We start from the raw sequence: 19178 nt of genomic DNA, 5'->3' as shown, positions 1-19178 counted from the left end.
TTCACATCTACTTCTGAACCATGCAAAAGAGCAGTGCATAATTGTTTAAGCATAATTGCTGGACTCTTAGCATAATACAACATTCCAACAAATTTCCTCACTTTATTATGATGCACTGCTAGCATCCTGAAATGATGAAAAACACTCTGGCATACTCTCCTGGAAAGACAAGCCAATGAATGACCATGCAAACTTGTCACTTCTCTCACTCTGCAAGGATCTAATTCTTGCAACAACTTCATTTTCTGTTTCAAACTTTTCTTATTAAATGTCCGTAGAAAATCACAAAGCAAATTGATGGAATCCTGTCGCACACTGCAAATACTACTACACTTCCAGGTATACACTGGTCCCTTAGGACGTTTTCCTAAAACCTCATTACCTAACACCTCTTCTGCCTCTGTTGTCACAAGTTTTTCTTTTTCAACCGGACAACCATCTTTCACCTCATAAACTCGACCACTGGTGTCAACTGCATGCACCAAATCATTATCCTGGAAATAACTCTCCTCATTAAAAAAATGCCTCACAACTTGAACTATGCATCCATTCTCCTGAAAAAACTACACAAAAATTTTTACGATTAACTGTTCTTTTCCATCTACTATTTGATTTGAAATCATAAATTGCCTTGTTTAGTTTCCTAATTCTATTGATTATCAAAATAAATAACTTTCACTTAATTTCGAATGCCTGATCAATAATTTTCTCAATATTTTTCTTTCTTTTATAAAAAGCCACTTTCTGTTGACCTTTCTTAATATTTTTTAACAAATTGCCAATTATCCTGTTGCGGAACATTCATCTACGAATGTCCCTAAACTGATTCTTCCTTCTACTACCATGCACAGAGTTATCTCCTGCTCTAGCAGTAACATTTTTGATTGGCCTTTCCTTTCCGTTTAAATTGGCTCTCTTTTTCTGGACTAAAACATGTTCTGTAGTGATACTTTTTTTTCTGCAAATGTTTCTTAGGAATGATTTCGTTGTCTTACCCGGAGCTTTCTTGGTGACTTGATGAGTTTTTATTGTAGAGGACTGCTGCAAGCATGTAGTAAGCTGCTGTCTTTGACGTTTTGTAGCCTTTCTCCTTCTTTCCTTCGATGGCATTGTGTAATTTTGAAATGATCTGCAGTTGAATCTGTGGTAAAATATAATAAAAATTTTATTAACCACTATTACCAAACAGTAAATCAATAACAGTCGTCAAAAAATTAACATACTAGTTGTCAATTCTACATACAATAATTTTTAGTGCATTGGCAAATTTAAAACTCACAAATAGTAGCAAAGAAATGGAATGCTTCTACATTTGACCTGTGCTCCTTTATATGTGAATCTGAACTAATTTTATTAGCATATTTCACTATTTTAATAAAGACACTTCACACAAGCTGTTTTTGAAGTTGTATTTAATTTTAAATAAAACGGTTAACATGGTTACTTTTCATTTCCAGTAACTTTTAAAAATAAGTCTTTATAGTTCCATAGGCTCGAGTAGGTCAGCTTCCCACCCTATGTCATACAATTCTGACAAATCGGCATCCTCATCATATTCGTCTTCATCCACAGGATTTAAATCATCCAAGGGATCTACTTCCACTGACGTTTCAATGACAAGTTCAATGATAAGATCGAGATCAACAGATTGCTCATTATCACTCATGCTTGATGTTGTCGTTATCTTTAAAGAAAGAGAACAACAATGAGATGTTGCAGAGTAAGAGACAAATCTCAGAGACTATAATAGTAAAATTGTTTAACAAGAGTAACATTTTGCAGATATTATTTAACCATGTCCAGCGATGCTGAGGAGGTGAGGCCTATGTCCAAGTTTTCAGGGAACAGGACTCATCTCTTCTTAACCTTGGATAAGCCTCACCGACTCTGTGTCCCCTGCTCATACTTAAATGTAAAGGGGCAGATTTATGTTAACTGGCGCATCCCCAGGGATGCATCAGTTAACGTGCGCCGCTGCTCTGCCACCCATGATGTGCCGCATTTACAATGCGGTGCACCATTGAGCAAAAACAGCACAGATGCGTCACGCATCTGTGCCACAAAAGCGGCACATTGCAGGAATCACGTTGTAAGCGCGACATGTCTACTGCAATGCACAGGGGCAAGCCACACATTGCATGGTGCGTCACTCCTTATGCCTGTTTCAAACAGGCGTAAGGATTTGATTCAGCAATGCCATAAAGCTGACTCAGTGAAATCTTGTAAATTTCACTGTGTTACTTTTACAGGGCTTTCATGCAAGTGAATGCCCACCCTGCAACAAAACGCACACATGAAACCTGACGCAGGTTTCATGTGGCACAGGACTTTACAGCGTGACACATCTGCCTAGATGCATCAAGTTGTAAATATGTCGCAACATAGCGCATCTTTTGCGCCACTGTACGTCACAAAAGTGACGCACAGCGGCGCAAAAGAGGCGCACACCCATCATAAATCTGCCCCTAACATTTTAAATGATTGATTCAGGATGCCGATAAGGTGTGGCCTATCCAGATGTTTGTTTGAGGTAAGGCCTACTCAGGGTTACAGATGAAATTTAGGCTTGTTGAAGAGTACAGAGTAGATAGTACATGTGCAGGCCTACCAATTAAGTGAGTCATGTGCACTGCACTTTTGAACAAAGGCCAGACCTCCTCTGTGTCCCTGGACAGGCCTAAACCTCATCTGCACAATGTGATTCGTAATATTAGGAAACACAGGTGATGTAATTGAAAAACGTGCAATTTCTTTTGCTCATTTCACAATCACATCACCTGTGTTTCCTTTGCTTAGGTATCTCATTGTGCAGATGTAGTCTAGCATATGAAAGAGTACGTAGAAGGTGAGCACTGTATGCAACAACTTTGACACTTACAGAAACCTCAGCTTCTCCATGCCCCCTACACTGTCCTAAATGTATACAGTTTAAACTGACGGTATCTTGTTGCAGATGAAGTGAGGCCTATCTTGCAACATGGTGCATCTTTTCCACCACTGCTGCGTCACAAAAGTGACGCAACAGCGGCGCAAAAGAGGCACATGGCCATCATAAATCTGCCCCCAACATTTTAAATGAATGATTCAGGATGCCGATAAGGTGTGGCCTATCCAGAGGTTTGTTTGAGGTGAGTCCTACTCAGGTTTGCAGATGAAATTTTGAAATAAATAAATATATTTATTCAACCACATTCATGGGGAAGTGACTTAAATGCTCTAACACACATGAAAGCGTATTTTTAAGGCCCTTGCACCATTTTTGCGTCACTTTTAACATGGCTATGTAACTCAAAGAAACAAAATCTAAATTTGCCAAGCACACATGGGGGCGTATTTACAAGGACCTTGCACCACGGGGAAATGACTCAAATTAAAATGGGGAAAATAACGTCAAAGTGACTCAAAGGCCTTGTAAATATGCCCCAAGCAGCCTATGAAACTCTAGCAGTAAATATCAAGAAACTTAAATGACTTCAAGAAACGTTTTTAAACACATCAAGTAATGTAATTATTCACCCACATTCATGGGGAAGTGACTTAAAATGCCCTAACACACATGAAAGCATATTTTTAAGGGCCTTGCACCATTTTTGCGTCACTTTTAACATGGCTATGTAACTCAAAGAAACAAAATCTAAATTTGCCAAGGACACATGGGGGCGTATTTACAAGGACCTTGCACCACAGGAAAATGACTTAAATTAAAATGGGGAAAATAACGTCAAAGTGACTCAAAGGCCTTGTAAATATGCCCCAAGCAGCCTATGAAACTCTAGCAGTACATTTCAAGAAACCTAATTGACTTCAAGAAACATTTTTAAACACATGAAGTAAACTAATTATTCGCCCACATTCATGGGGAAGTGACTTAAAATGCCCTGACACACATGAAAGCGTATTTTTAAGGCCCTTGCACCATTTTTGCGTCACTTTTAACATGGCTATGTAACTCAAAGAAACAAAATCTAAATTTGCCAAGGACACATGGGGACGTATTTACAAGGACCTTGCAACACGGGAAAATGACTTAAATTAAAATGGGGAAAATAACATCAAAGTGACTCAAAGGCCTTGTAAATATGCCCCAAGCAGCCTATGAAACTCTAGCAGTACATATCAAGAAACTTAAATGACTTCAAGAAACGTTTTTAAACACATCAAGTAAACCAATTATTCAACCACATTCATGGGGAAGTGACTTAAAATGCCCTAACACACATGAAAGCGTATTTTTAAGGCCCTTGCACCATTTTTGCGTCACTTTTAACATGGCTATGTAACTCAACGAAACAAAATCTAAATTTGCCAAGCACACATGGGGGCGTATTTACAAGGACCTTGCACCACGGGGAAATGTCTTAAATTAAAATGGGAAAAATAACATCAAAGTGACTCAAAGTCCTTCTAAATATGCCCCAGGCAGCCTATGAAACTCTAGCAGTACATATCAAGAAACCTAATTGACTTCCAAAAACGTTTTTAAACACATCAAATAAACCAATTATTTTCCCACATTCACGAGGAAGTGACTTAAAATGCCCTAACACACATGAAAGCGTATTTTTAAGGCCCTTGCACCATTTTTGCATCACTTTTAACATGGCTATGTAACTCAAAGAAACAAAATCTAAATTTGCCAAGCACACATGGGGGCATATTTACAAGGACCTTGCACCACGGGGAAATGTCTTAAATTAAAATGGGGAAAATAACATCAAAGTGACTCAAAGGCCTTGTAAATATGCCTCAAGCAGCCTATGAAACTCTAGCAGTACATATCAAGAAACCTAATTGATTTCAAATAACGTTTTTAAACACATCAAGTAAATCACTTATTTACCCACATTCATGGGGAAGTGACTTAAAATGCCCTAACACACATGAAAGCGTATTTTTAAGGCCCTTCCACCACTTTTGCGTCACTTTTAACATGGCTATGTAACTCAAAGAAACCAAATCTATTTGTAAAACACTTGACACAAAGCAACATTTTAAATACAAAATTTTCTTCATAATTTTCTCCTTAAAGCATACTATTCTCTATTTAAATTAAATGAATCTTTTCTCACCTTAGCAAATACTTTTTGAGTTTTAAAACAGTCTCAGACACACACCAATTTGTATTTAGCAGAGCAAAGGGTATGCACTCCAGAGGCTGCAACCAACAAAGGCACAGAAATGCTGTAATTCATCACACATATCTCTCATGTCACCCAATCAAAACTCTTCCCTCACTTTTTTCAAATCAACACCCTTCCCCCTTCTGCCCTTTCTGCCTTTTTTCCATAGAAACCACCTCCTGAAAGACCTCTGATGTTTGCAAGTTCACACAACAATGTTTCAATTGAACTCTGAACTCTCAGTACACCTGCGTATCCAGTGCAATCTTTCATAAAATGATTTTTTCTTGACCATTCAAATTACATCTTTCAAAGAACTCATCCATGCACCCTAACTTTCTGTTTTCAGCAATCAAAATCCACCAATCACTGCTACTGATTCATTAGCACAGAAACTCCACAGTTTTTTTCATTACATACTCCTACTGTTTCAACTTCCATTTCATTACCACACTTCATCTGACTGCAGCAGAACCTTCTCTCACCATGTTTTCTGTCTGGATTGTTGGACATAGTTACATCTACTGGGCTCAAAGGTATGCTGATAACAGAAATTTACACAACCTCAATTTTAAAAATGTGGAAATCAACTGGATTGGCCACAGAGGATTAAGATGTCACCAATTGATACCATTGGTGAAAACCTTTTTGCATTTGCCAAAACCTGACCTGTTAATTGTGCACTGTGGAGGAAATGACTTGGGCACTTTGACTGGGGTAGGTCTGGAAATGCTTTTAAAGGACACCTTTAAGCAATTGATGGCACTTTTTCCTCAAACTGCCTTGGTATATTCAAATATATGCCAAAGACAGAAATGGAGGTGGTCAAACGAATTTTGTCCACAAATTGAGAAATCGAGGAAGCATGTAAATAAGTCTGTTTCAGCTTACATGAGAGACCATGGAATGGGCTCCATCTACAACAATAACTTGCGTTACTACATGCAAGATATCTACAGAGAAGATGGAGTTCACTTCTCAGATGAGGGGAACAGAGTTTTCATCCTGAATTTAAGACTATGTATTGGTACCTACTTATAAGTACCTAAATCTACCACAGACCCAAAAGCTCTTCTCAGAGCTACACTAACTATGATCACTATAAACAAATTTTAAATGTAACTTTTTTTTAAACTAATTTTAACGATTTACGCTTTCCGGAGCGCTACCCGGTACGCGCACCGGACGATAACCGCGCGAAAATTTGAAAAAAAATTTGTTTTTTTTTTCTCGCACATATGGGCCGCCTCAACCACCCTCAGAAATACGTGGTAGGATTTGAGGATTTGTAAAGCAGCCCCACTCGGGGAAGAATGAAGGCGCACTACGAGGCCCACAAGTCCTAGCTGAATGCCACGCCCACTGAGGGAGGTGCTGTTAACTTATAAGCGTGGGCGCCAAGAATCTGCTCCAAATACCTTTGTGGAACCATGCCTCTGATGAAAGGATTGTGATTTCCTGAAACGCGTCAGGCTGACTTTTAATTGCTGAAGATAGTAAAGGTTTTGTGTCTGCTGGCAAAAGGTGAAATAAATAATGTGAAATGCCTACGAACTTCTGGTGGCTTCTCTTCGCTTTTGGCTTACCTGTGACTGTGTGATATATATATATATATATATATATATACAGAAATGAAGGTTTTTATTAAATTAGCACAGTTAATTAAAACCGTTGCTAAAGAAATTTGCTAGTAACGTGAGATAACTATGTCTGGTGAATTTATGTGATTTTGTTCATTTAAAACAGTATGTTTTAACTGACTGCTTCACCTAACTATAATGTCCCTTTCACCTTTCGTTTTTCCCTTGAATTTCAAAGGTTTTTGTATTGTAAGGTAAGATATTATTATAATTCCTAACTATAACTTCACTTTAAACATATGTTTTTTTCAGTGAATGTCTATGTTTTTTTAACGTAACGTAAGATGTTCATCACCATGTGCAGTGTGGGAATGGTCATCCAGCCCCCCTCCATGCACTGTCTTTGGCAGTGTGTGGCGTGAAGTGCCCATCAGGCACCCAACCCCCTGCAGATGCACAACTCCACTTTTTGTAATTGGGGCATTAACATGAATCTGCAAATCCACCCAACACCCAATGTGACACCTCTGGTTATTCACTCCAGATCTGCAGATCCAGAGCGAATTTCTAGAGGTGTCACGTTGGGTTTCAAGGAAGACCGGTGGATTCATGAAGCCCCCCCAAAAAATGTTTATTTTTTAATTTGACCCCATGAGGCCCAAGGGTCAGGGTGCGCCTCCCCTGCACCCTTGTATCTTATTTTATTTTTTAGAACTTCGGTGACCGAGACTCTGAGTCCTAAGAATGTGACTGCAACTTTTCCTTCATGTTGCAGCCAGCCAATCATAACAGGTGTTTGAGTGCTCAACTACATCGCAGATCTGCCGTGGGATGCTGCATGGCATGAAATATACAAGGTTTTTGAGCCTTCATTTCTCAAAAACTACAGAATGGATTTACACAGAGTCACAAAAAGCATGCTTTCTGGGCCAAGATCTAGCTTTCTGGCACAATTGGTGTAAGTCCTTTCAACCTTTTGGGCTGCATCTGTGTCTAACTTTGATATGGAAAAATGAATGTGGGAAACATGTTTTGGCACCCCCATTGTTTCTAGGCCCCTGCTTGAAGGTTTCCCCCGAAACGTTTCAGGATGGGGCTGAAATGAGAGTACATTTTTTGGAACGTTTGGTGATATATCTATACACAGAAAATACAGTTAAATAGTTCCTCAACTTTTGATTTGCATGTAAATGTAAGTTCTGTGTTACAGCTAATATTAATAACCCTGTCAAAATTATTTTGCTCCTCACTTTTTTCAATGATTTCATTCTTTATTCAGAAACTCACTGCAGTAGCCTGGATATACTCAGGCATTTATGAGGATGAATGTCGTCCAGCAAAAATGAGTCATGCATTGTCCATTTATTATGAATCACTACTGACCTCAGGTAACAATATCCATTAATGGCATATTGCTGTGAATATCAGCATTCCATTTAGTAAAGAAGCTGTGCATATACCAAGTGTAAATGGCTGCAAGCAGTTATGAGTTTTAATGTCCTGATACATTATTAGGAAATAATTGTCTCAGTGATTATTGTTCATTACCTACATCTTATTCTGAATATAGGATTATATTTGCTAGCCCCCTCCCTTTCTAAAGGTGGTGCTTTCTATGGTACAAAATGGGGAGGGGAGTATTTTTTCAGCCTCCTTTGCTTGCCAAAGTCCTAATAGTTGCTGTTGTGGCATTGGTGACCAAAGATTTTGTATGGGTATGTTATTTCCAGTCCATGCCTAGTCCCTGATAAGTGAAATATTTTTAATATTTGTATTCCCTCAGAACTGTGCAAAAGTAAGAAAGTTTAAAGTGAACCTCACTTTTCCTAAATATGTGTCTGGGGAGTCTTTGTTTTTTTTAACCTTGACCAACCATCCATGGGGGGTAATATGCGCTCCTAGTGGTATAAGTTGCCTGATCATGTACATTTGTGTCCTCATCATGCCCAAGAGCATGGGAATTTGTTATTCCCCAGTCCTGCTCAAGTTTGTGGGGTATATCATGTTCTGTCCCCTTCATACCTAAGACTGGGGTGAATTTTTGTAGCCCATTTTTCAAAGGTGGGAGTATGGCATTCCTGGTTCCCTGCCTTGCCAAAGAGCACATGTCTATTTTATTAACCCCACCATGTAACTTAACAAGAGGGGGTATTTAGTCTCCTATGCAATGGCCAATGATAGGGGATGTTTGTTTGCCCTCTCATATTGCCCTCAGACAGGTTCTATACTTTGCCCTCTACTTTGCACATTCATTGGGTGTGTGCATTTTAGTCCCCCTGCCTTGTCTAAGGACAGGGAATATTTTATAACCCCTCCCCTTTCCCAGGGGAAAGGGGTTATCTAGTGCTAGAAAACTTGAAGAGATGTGGAGGTTCCATTTCAGTGTCTGTGAGGTCCAGTGTAGTGACATCCATTGAAAGATGCAACACTAAGTATATTTTATGTACATTGTTTTCATTTACTAAATACAGAGTTACTGGTTGTTTTTTAAGTCTCACAAGTGTCTTGATGAATGGCTTACTTCTCATAAATGCATTTGGCTTTCACTGTAAGAACATCATAGACAGAATTCATTATGATGGAGTTGTAGTGGCATTTCAGTGTGCTATTTTTTGGTGGTGACATTTACATGTTATTGTTTATATGTGCATCTTCTAGTGCATCTACTTATAATACACTGTGAAAACATTTTTGATGGTCTCTTTTTCTGCAAATCTGTGAGAGTACTCTATGATAGGCATTCTTGTCAAAAGTGTTTTTGCGTGTGAATATAACTATGTTTTGCATTCTGTTTCCTTTATTGGACTGTCACACATTTTGGTCTGCTTGTTCAGGAGACAGAGTGCCTCTGTGATGTACAGATGAGTAATAATGTGACAGAAGGTCTTCCTGGCTATAATTGTAACTACATGATGTTTCTTTTTCCCTCTACAAAACTGTCAGACATTCAGTAATTGTGGAATTGTAAAGGTCTGTGAAAGTCTCTGCGATTGTCTCTGTAAAGGGCAGTGTAGTAAGACACACCGATCAAGAAAGTGTATGTAGATATTAATGGCTTCGCTTTATGTAAAGCAGCATGAAAGTAGTCATGGCAAGTATGTGAGGGTGATTTTGCCTCGACGAGTATTTGGCAGGGTTGTAACAGTACTTTCAGGATTTGATTTTAAATATAATACAATGGTTTATCCTACATTATGATGTTGTGGTGGCATGTCTCAGATTCTGAATCTGAGTATATTAGACTAAGACGGTTATGTTTTCGACTTTAACTTATAATAACTGATAAAACCACACTGAAAGGGAAATAGCCTTTATCAGTGTAAACATATATACAGTGATAACAGCCTGCACAATCTCAAACTAAAATGCAATTAAAAGAAAGGAAAGTGAGAGCGAATGAGTCATGTCTATTTCTTCCTGAAAGGGCCAACACAAAGTAGCTTTGTTATACAGGGTATATGCAAGAAAGACTGGTTCAAGACCACTCTCCTTGAGCTTTGTTGTATAGAGATGTTACTAAAATACTGTTTGTTCTTTCTTTTATTCCTTTCAGTTTTGTCTACTTGTAATAGAGCTTCAGGATTTAGAAGCATGTTTTTGATTTGATCTAAATATTGTATACACTGTAGAGACTCTAGAGATATTGAAATCATGAATGCTCCTTTAGCAGTAATTAATGCGTTTACTGAATGAAAAAATGACTGGCTCATAGGAATCTTTGCTAACATGTACTATCGCATTTGCTTACAAACTTGAAAATTGGTCAAATCCATTTTTACATCAACCTCCTTTTCAGAAAAGTCAGTATTGATATCAGGTGAACTGACAAACACTTCACTTAACAAACATTTAATGTAAGATGTAGTGGCAGGTGCCTGTGAGAAATGTGCTGTCACCATGCAGATGGGATAGTGGTGAAAACAGATAACTGACAAAATATCGAAGGTCAAAAAATCAACTTACAAAAATATCAGAGCAAGAATATCGATGTCAAGAATATTGATATCCTATCTAAAATATGGTAAGTACAAAAATATCAGAAAAAAAGATCGATGTCAAAAATATTGTTATTAAGAATATCTTTTTTTTAGTTAAAAAAAAGTGAAATAAACTAAATAATACTTATACATAAAATAAATATAGTTAAGCATAATTTATAATGTTTAAAATTAATAAGTAATATATATAATTTTATAAAACATTAATTAAACATGTACATATAATATATAATATATAATACATATACTTACTTAATAATACGTTTTAATAATTATTTTATGTAACTTATAAATAATTTAAAAATATGATCAATTACAAATAAATCCACACACATAAAACAATAACATGAATACAAATTTAATAATTATGTGTAACAAATAAAAAAAAAATACTTTTAATATTTTTTAAATTAATTATATACTACATTAACTAAAATAATACAAACAATATTAAATAGCAGAGGGAATAAAACTACTATTCCAACTCCAAAAAAACAACAGTAAGGAAAATGTTGGAAAGCATAGGGCTTAAAATTACTATTCCCACTCCAGGGAGTACAACAGTAGGGAAAACGTTGGATAGCGTAGGGGTATAAACTACTATTCCCACTCCAGAGAATGCAACAGTAGGGGAAGTGTTGGATAGTGTAGGGGTAAAAATTACTATTCCCACTCCAGGGAGTGCAACAGTAGAGAAAGCGTTGGATAGCGTAGGGGTATAAATTACTATTCCACTCCAAAGAGTGCAACAGTAGGGAAATTGTTGGATAGGGTAGGGGTTAAAGTTACTATTCCCACTCCAGAGAGTGCAACAGTAGGGAAAGTGTTGGATAGCGTAGGGGTAAAAATTACTATTCCAACTCCAGAGAGTGGAACAGTAGGGAAAGTGTTGGATAGCACAGGGGTAAAAATTACTATTCCCACTCCAGAGAGTGGAACAGTAGGGAAAGTGTTGGATAGCGTAGGGGTAAAATGTACTATTCCAACTCCAGAGAGTGCAACAGTAGGGAAAGCGCTGGATAGCGTGAGGGTAAAAATTACTATTCATACTCCATTGAGTGCAACAGTAGGGAAAATGTTGAATAGCGTAGGAGTAAAAATTGCTATTCCAACTCCAGAGAGTGCAACAGTAGGGAAAGTGTTAGATAGTGTAGAAGTTAAAAATAACATACCTATAAATAAAATATATTTTTTTAATAATTAATGAATTAATTATTAAATAACTCTAAACTATTTACAAATACCAATAAATAATAATAATTAAAAACATAATTACCAGTGAATAATTAATTAACAATAAATTAATAATGAATATCAATAAATACGAATTAATAAATATTGATTACTCGTGTACATGGTCTGACTACAGTTTCACTCATGAAGCACCCAATCAAGTCTATTAAGCATTGTATGACAACGGATGCACTCTAACCTATGTTATCCCTCTTTTCATGTTGTTTGTTTGGTCCTTGTTATGCTAATGTCTCTGTTCTAACAGAATAAACTCGGTTCCACCCCAACCTTTTAGGACTCTGATGTAATTTTTGCATTTTTAACATAACTGACCTCTGGTAGGGTGGGCCTTAGCGCGCCATACCACTGAGGCCGCAACACACACCACTGTAAATATTTTTCACTTACTGGTCCTGACGAATGCCTGATAGAACATTTCACATAGGCTGAAACATGTTGACCGACTTCACACTAGGATAAGAGTGGACCTTTAATTTGTGTCTGTTATCCTTTTATTATATTTCTTTTATCCTGTCCAATTGGCGATACTAATAAAAAAAGAATTCGACACAATTGGCCATTTTATCTATCACCTCACAATCACAATACCAGCTCCGCAGTAATCTGGCGTGGAAGCACACCAGGGTGGCATTCGGCCACTCCTGGTGGTACCCGATGATGAAGCATGTCACCGACCAGGTCGGTGAGTGAGGGCCTTCCTAAAAAACCTATTAAAGGTTTCCTTCAAACAACAAAAATTATAATGTGTCAAGACACTGTTTGTTGCTTCTACCTGTAGTCATTCCTATATATGACGCTCCTTCGTTGTTGTTCAGTATCCTAATTTGAGGGGAATAGGAGCGTTCTTGTTCTCACTTCCTCTCTAGTTGTTACTAAGTAATTAATAATGACGTATTATTATATTATTTACATTTATCAAGAAATAATATTTAATAATATTTGATTACCAACTAATGATAAAACAAATACATTAATTTTCACAACCAGAAAATTATAATTTAAGTTAATTACCAATCAATCATTAATGTCCAATAAATTAATTATCAATACCCAACAATACATTTAATAATCACTTAATTAGATTTCAATTTCTTCCAACACTGTTCCCCTATAAATGCACTACACACTCCATGGATAAAATAATACACTTAACATAATTATCAATTAATCAATTAATAAAAATTATTTACCAATACATACAAATTAATTATCAATTATTAATTAATTAACAATAATATATTTATCAATACCAATTAATTAAAATAAATGATTACTTAATTACAATTAAACTACTTTCCACCCTATTCCCCTATAAACCCACAACCTGCTACGGTACTAAAAAACAAAAATAACTTAAAAAAACATTATGAACATATAAACATGTTATACATACATTTTGAAACAAGTGGAACACCTAACAAAACAGATATAACAAATACATATTAAATACATAGTAAAATACATAACAATAATATAAATATCGATATTAGTAACATCGATATATTTGATATCGATATTACTAACTTCGATATTACTTACATCGCTATAAAAAAAACGATTTCTTACTTACCTTAGGGTAGATATTCTGTCCATCCATATTCCTAACATCGATATTCTGTCCCTTCGATATTGTCAACTCGATTTTAGTGTAGGTCGATATTTTATTTTCGATATTTTGACTGCTCACCGTTTAAAACATGACACAGGACTTTCCACAAGATTTACAAATAAATTTCATAACTGCAAAGTGCCCCATTTTTATGAGTGATGCTTGTACTAAACCCGGCTTTTCTATTTAACTGCACTTTACTGCTTGGGGTTTTGAGTCTATACGTCCCAGAATATAAGGTTTTGTTTGTTAAAAGACTGAGACTTACATAAAGTGAGACCTTTCCCATGAGGAAACTTGGCAACTATGAATGTCCACCACCTTAATGTAGTCAAGCAAATTGTGCAGAAAACCAGTGGTCAACATGCTTAAAGCATCACGTTTCCAGTGCCTTAGAATGCAGGACTACAAAGGAGTCATACTGCAGTGACAGTTCCAAGGGCCTGCAATGCAAGGTCCTGCATCAAGGATAGATCAAACAGCTGTGGCTCTGAGGAGTCTAAGGGCAGCAATGTGAGGTCCTGCATTGAGGATGCAGTGCACAGTGGAGGTTCCAAGGACCTGAGGGGCTGTGATCAAAGGTCCTGCATCAAGGTTGCGTCGTCCAGCAGCGGTTCTGGGGAGATTTTGATGTTATGTGTCAGAGGTTCCAATGCAGAGCTGAAGGTGATGCGTCATGCTGTGTTGGTTCTGCTAAGACCATATCTGGGCTAGTAGAGCACCTTCAGGCCCACTTCCAAGGGTCCAGGATGGGGTGCCTCCACTCGGATGGCAGGACTCACAGCAGACAGAGCCATGGTGCAGGGTTCAAGGTAAATGGAGACTTTTCAGTCTGAGTCTCTGATCAGGAGGCCACCCAACTTGCCCTTGGAGTCACTCTGGTGGTCATGGGCTCTTTATGGAAGTCTAGGAGGGTCGGAGCAAAGCCAAGCAGGAAGATGGCCACAAGATGTAATAATCTGGCACTTATCCTGTCCCATTGAGCACCATACTGTCAGCAAGCTCATTGACCCTGCTCCTGCTGCTGTGGTGAAGCCTTAAGTGCCCGAGACAGTCTCGGGCAGTAAAAGAGATGATGGTTCCATGGCTGACCTTGCTGCGGAATAGGCCATACATTGGGTGCTGCCGATATCGTGTTGCAGATGCGGCTACACTCCTCGGCCTGGGCTGGTCTAGGCCTGATCCGACAGACTGCCTGCGAGGGATCGCTGCAGTGCGAGGCCACAGGTGTGGCCTTCTGGGAGGACAGAAAGCATCTGAACGAGCCCATGAACCTGCAACGTGGGCCTGGAGTGGTGCGCTGGACCTGGTGAGTCCTAACAGGGCTCGCACTAACCTGAGGACTGTGGCGACTGCCACCGGGGGTTTCACTGAGTGCAGCTCAGGCTCACCTTGTGGTGCCTGCCTCCTGTCCATTGTATTACAATTCCATTATGTCTTATGGAACTTGTAATACGGGCGACAGAATATCCATCTGCCAAGATCCTCATCAGGCCCTTTGTGATGGTAAGTGACAGCCCCCCACTAAGTAAGAGAATGCGCATCCTGTCAACACCTATTCCCCCTTTGTCTTACTGTCAGGGAACAATAAACAAAGGCCAACTGGCAGCTATAGCTAGTCATGTGACCCATGTTACCGGCACCAAATGATTAGGACAGGAAAACGCCAACTTTCTAAAGGTATAAAATTCAATTAGAGGGGTTTGATCTTTAGATCAGCCGAAAAGAAGAAAGACCTATTTGTTGCCTCGGCTGAAGTCATTTGCCACACTTTTTATTTGTTTAGGTTCAGGGATAATTATCTGAAGCCTTGGTTTATTATTTTCCAGTATTTTGATTCAATCATGTTTTGTTGTTCACCACACACATTAGATCACATATAAAAAAGGTTTTTATGTCCATTTAGACAAAGGTTACATCATAATGACATTTTAAACACAACTTATATGATGTAAACAGACACTACTTCAATGAATACCTGTTTCACTTTTTTAGGGGACACCTATCTCTATCTCTTCGTTGCCTAAAAAGGAAGACTAGGAGGCCCATTAGGATCTTGAATGGATCGCCACCGCCTGCATGGCGGTGGCGATCTGTCCGAGAACCTTCTCTGCCCGACACCCATTTACCCCCACCATATTACTTTGGCAGGGGACCGCGGCAGACCGTCGTGGCGGTGTCTGTTAGACAACGCGAGCCATATTACCATGGGTGCAGACAGATGCTTTTCCATGGCGCATTGCCGCCACGGAAAGGCACGCGGGAATAGACTATGGGGAGCCCAGGGACTCTGGGGAGTGGGGGGTGCAAATGGGGGGTACCTATGGTACCCCCCAGCAGTTCCATGCACAACATGGCAGGCACCGCGCAGTGCCTGCCATGTCATGCTTGGAAGTGCACAACATGCCTTCCTGGCATTGTGGCAGACGGTGCTGAGTGCACCGTCCGCCACAATGTTAGGAATACAGGATGCGCCTGCCACTGTGGCGGTGCATTCTAATGGCAGCCAAGGGACCCCCGCCCTTATTAAGGTCCCTTTGTACGACGGGATGCCATTCAAATGTCGTCCTAGATTTTCACCGTCTCATAGGTCCTGGCTGAACTTGACGAGTACTTACAGAAACTATGAAATGGTGAAAAGCCAAAGTTGTATGTCAATACAATGCAGTTTTTACACCGCACTACCATTACAACATGGGCTTTACAACGCAAGTCGTTACCACGACTTGTGCTGTAGGGTGCTGAACTTAGGAATAGTAAGATTTACTATTCCAACACCAGCCTACGTACAGTAGGGAATGTGTTGGAATAGTAAATCTACTATTCCTTAGCCTAGAGCGCCCTCCAGCACAAGTCGTGGTAACGACTTGCGTTGTATTGCCCCCATTGTAATGGTAGCGCGGTATAACAACCGCGCCGTAATGGATGTTCCCCAAAGCCAATAACAAGATGGCAACAAAGTTTAAAACTGTACACACAGTCTGCAATGTCAAGCTTGAAACATATTTAAAAGCCGACGTAAGTAGCTGGCACAATGAGTGCTGCAGGCCCACTAGTAACATTTAATATACAGGCCCTGGGTACATATGGTACCACTTTACAAGTAAATTAAATGTTTCCATATAGAAGTCTATGTTATCATGGCTAGGGAGAGAGGGCAGGCCCTTTAGCACTGGTTAGCGGTAGTAAAGGGCACAGAATCCTAAGGTAAAAAAAAAAATTCTGCAAAACGGTGGAGGAGAGGCAAAAGGTTTGGTGGACGACCACTCTAAGACTGACAGGGTCTAACAGCGACTCACTGTGATTGGCTGCAAACACAAAATGGTAGTCTGCAAGTAACAGCAAATCAACCTCCCTTGTTTTGCATTCCCAAATCGGATTTTTTTTTTAAAGCAGCCTGGATTGCTCAGGGTAACCAGTGCTGCCTCAAAAAAATGTTGGGGAGGGGAGCAGGCATCCCCCACCGAGGTCATTCAACACTGTTCACAAAGGGTAATGTTCCCTTTGCAAATCAGTTCTTCACCTTTGAGATGTTGGTAATTGATCAATGGTTTACGACTAACCTCAGGCGGGGCTGGCGTAGTACCACTACGCGGAGGTCCACGGAGTTGGGGAAAAACTCAGAGGAACTCTGCTTCGCTCTGCCACCCGCCTTCACCCCCCTAATAAAAAATATTTAACAAATAATTTAAAAAGAAATAAACAGACTTGCCTGTACTGCGGCGTCCCCAGGCGGCCCTCCTTCCTCGCCGTCTCTCTCCTGCAAGCCCCCTACCTCGGACGTACATCTTGCGAAAACTGCGCATATGCACACGCCCATGCGCATTGGTCGCATGACGAAAAGCGCATGCATTTCTTTAATTGTTAAATATTTTTTGTTAGTGGGGGGTGGAGGCAGGGAGCCAGGGGAGGGGGGCTGGCTAACTCTGCTCTGCTGAGGAGCGTGGAGTGGGCAAATCTCCCCACACTCCACTGGCGGAGCGGAGTTCTCTGCCCGCCCCTATTTACCACCCAATTGCAGTTGCAAACCATGGATAAATACCATAATTAATGGCTATTAGGGGGAGAGGTCCCTTTAACGCCTCTTCTTAAATGAAATTTGGTATGGGGTGCTAAACCCATTTGCAATTTGGAAAAGCATTTTTGACTCATGAAATGTGTTTACTACATACCTAAAAGCCCTTTCGAGGGTGCACGCCCCATGATTTTGGGAATCTCAGGGTTTCGTCACTCACACATGCATATATCTCTAGTCGCCCTTGTGTATTTGTGAGCCTTCAGAGCTTAAAGTTAACTTCTCCATTCAATCAGATAACTGAGAGCCACACCAGGTTATTTTCCTGCTCTACCAGATGGGAGAGAGTCTTCGATGCTTTAATAACTGACTTTATCTAAGAGCACCAGCCACAATAGGGGCACCAACAGCATGGGACTGCATGTAACTTAGCCATGAAGCTATTTAATTAAATAACTACCCTAAAGAGTGCTTGCTCTGCTACTCCCTATTTTGATAGCTACCTCTTCAGTCGTGCTACCTTCTCTGGTTTCATTTACTCCTCTGCGCTTCCCATGCTTCTGGCTGATTCCTTACAGGTGTTTATCACCCCAATATGGCAAACAGAAAAATTAAATTTATGTTACTCAAGAAATCTGACATTTGGCAATGCATGGGTAAAAAACGGTTTGTAAATGTTTTTGGTATTGATGGTAATATAATTTTCACACACAATGGTTGTGTTAAAATGTATTGCCAAGCAGCTCTAGGTTTTGCATTGCTTAGTAGCAGTTTTTGAGCACCGGTTTTTGCTGTTTGTAGAAGGTCCTAAATTTGACGTCGGTATATATTATTGAATTAACATAAACATTTGCATACATTGGCAAGGTCTTAGTTTCTCAAATAGCCAAAAGCAGATATTAAAACAACAAAGATCTTCTATGCTGTAATTTGGGATGGATGTGCGGTTTATAATTGGACAGACCCTAGGAGAAGTTGCAATACAATATTTCTGCTTGGCCACACTTTTTGTGTACGTCGATTAGATGGGATCCGCCCACATCTCAACTGTACTGCTTATCGCAGCGTAACATGCATTTATATCATGGAATTCAGTTGGTGAGAATTGCGCCTCAAATAGTGTATGTAATTTCATAAATCCAAGAAAAGTAAAGCTTTTATACATACATTATCATAGTTCTGTTTAAATCCCTTAATCTTGTCCTCGTTTTTACATGTATTACAGGTCGAAAATTAAATCAAGTCTTCTGTGCACTGCAAGCATTAGCATCAATTATCAGGAATATGTAACAGACCTTGTGACACAATATGCTACATAGGAACATGAATGCTAGCACTGCAAGTAATTAGATTTCCCTGAATAAACTAATTACATGGTTGAAGGCATGCTCAGCTTTTGTATCCCAACCTCAGATTATAGGTATAGCAATTACTTTTTTATAGGAAATAGTCGGCTCTCTTTCCTGCACCACACACAGTAAAATAGAGAGCAGTAGTTACTTACCTATGTAAATAAAGAATATAATAGTATTAGATTCTGGATGAAAATTATCATAACAATTAAGTAGATTGTATTTTCTAATTACATTTAGAAAATAAGTC

The sequence above is a fragment of the Lissotriton helveticus genome, chromosome 1_1 (assembly GCF_964261635.1).
Source record: "Lissotriton helveticus chromosome 1_1, aLisHel1.1, whole genome shotgun sequence".
Classification (NCBI taxonomy): Eukaryota; Metazoa; Chordata; class Amphibia; order Caudata; family Salamandridae; genus Lissotriton; species Lissotriton helveticus.
The sequence above is the reverse complement of the archived record's forward strand: the minus strand, read 5'-3'. Positions refer to the sequence as shown.